We start from the raw sequence: 1,896 nt of genomic DNA on the forward strand, positions 1-1,896 counted from the left end.
ATCTGAGTTCATAAATTTAAGCATATATAAAGTCGCTGTCATGTTTTTGGCGCCGTTGCCGGGGAAGCTTCGGTAAGAACTTTAGGAGAATTTTAGTTGTAGTAATTAGGCTTAGACTTGGAAAACTGTAGTGTCGTAAAAACTGTTTTGTGTGAAAAGTGTTTTTATATGAAAATGTGTTGAAAAAAAAAAAATATTTTTATGAAAATTAAGGTGTTCATAAAAATGTTTTGTGGTGTTGAATATATTTCGTCTGTTATTTGTTTAATTGTTAATGTATTATTTGTTGTGTTGCATATGCAAATCAAACGATCTACAAAACTTGTGTCTTATGATCCCGAGTTTGAAAAAAAGGAAAAAATTAAAATACAAAGAGGACTCAAAAAACTAGAAATGGAAATGGAAAACTTTCAAAATAATAACTTGGAAAATCATCATAATTCATTGAGGGATTTTCATTGATGGAAATGGAAAACTTTCAAAATAATAACTTGGAAAATCATCATAATTCATTGAGGGATTACGTAAATCCTACGATAGATGAAATTCACTTAAGTATACAAAAGCCTGTCATAGAAGCTGACTCGCTGGAAATAAATCCTGAGATCATCCAATTAGTGCAGAACAATCAGTTTGAGGGAACTCCTTTCAAGGATTCCTATTTACACTCATCAAATTTTATAGAACTGTGTGCTATATTTTGTTATAACGGCATGTCAGACGATGCTGTTAGACTAAGGCTTTTTTCTTTCTCACTAAGGGATAAGACTAAAATATGGTTATACTCATTAGTACCTAGATCTATTAAAAAGTGAGAGGAGTTAACTCAGAAATTCCTAACTAAGAATTTTCCACCTTTAAGGACTATTAAACTTAGAAAAGATATTATCTCATTTTGTCAGTATGAAGGGGAGTCAATAAACAAAGTCTGGGAAAGATTTAAGGAACTCCTAAGAAAGTGTCCACATCATGCTCTGCCTGATTGATTAATCATTCAAACTTTTTATAATGGGTTAGTAGAATCCCTTAGGTTTATAATTGATGCTGCTGCTGGCATTAATGTCAAAATCATTTTATGAAACATATGCCTTAATTGAAAATATGGCTGCAAACGAATTTCAATGGCCCTCTACAAGGGTAAATCCTGAAAAAGTAGCAAGTGTTCATGATTCAGATGTGATTTCAATTCTTGCATCTCAAGTTCTCGCAATATCAAAGAAGTTAGACCAATTTGGAATGAACCAGCCTCAACTCACTCTAGTAAGTGAGGAAAGTTCATTAGGGCATATGATTGATTCTAACTTATCATATAATGCTTTAAATACCATAAACAACCTATACACTTACTTTTATAACCCAGGTTGGGAAAACCATCCTAATTTTAACTGGAATCATACTACTAACGGTGGAAACCAAAAATGGGAAAATAATCATGCAAATCTTAATGAAAGTTGGAATAATCAGGGGAACACAAAATATAGACGTTCATATCCACTGTACTCTAACAATGATCAACAATTTGAGGATAAGAAGATGTCTATGGAAGAACTGGTATTGCAATTGGGAAACCAGTTGCAAATTCAAAATGTTGCGATTAAAAACATAGAGAATCAACTGGGACAAATTGCTAATTTACTTAGCAATAGATCCCAAGGAACACTTCCTAGCAACATTGAGATCAACCCTAAAGAGAACACTAATGAACAAGTAGAAGCTGTCCAATTAAAAAGTGGAAGAGAGATAGAGGATGTGGTTAGAAAAGAGAAAGATGTTGTGTGAGAAACAAAGGAAACTAAAGACCTGAAGAACATGTTTCTAAATATCTGAAAAAAATTAATATCTCCAACTAAAATCAATTTAAAAAGACCACCACCTCCATTTCCTCAAAGACTTAGA

The sequence above is a fragment of the Phalaenopsis equestris genome, unplaced genomic scaffold, assembly GCF_001263595.1.
Source record: "Phalaenopsis equestris unplaced genomic scaffold, ASM126359v1 Scaffold000292, whole genome shotgun sequence".
NCBI classification, from domain to species: Eukaryota; Viridiplantae; Streptophyta; class Magnoliopsida; order Asparagales; family Orchidaceae; genus Phalaenopsis; species Phalaenopsis equestris.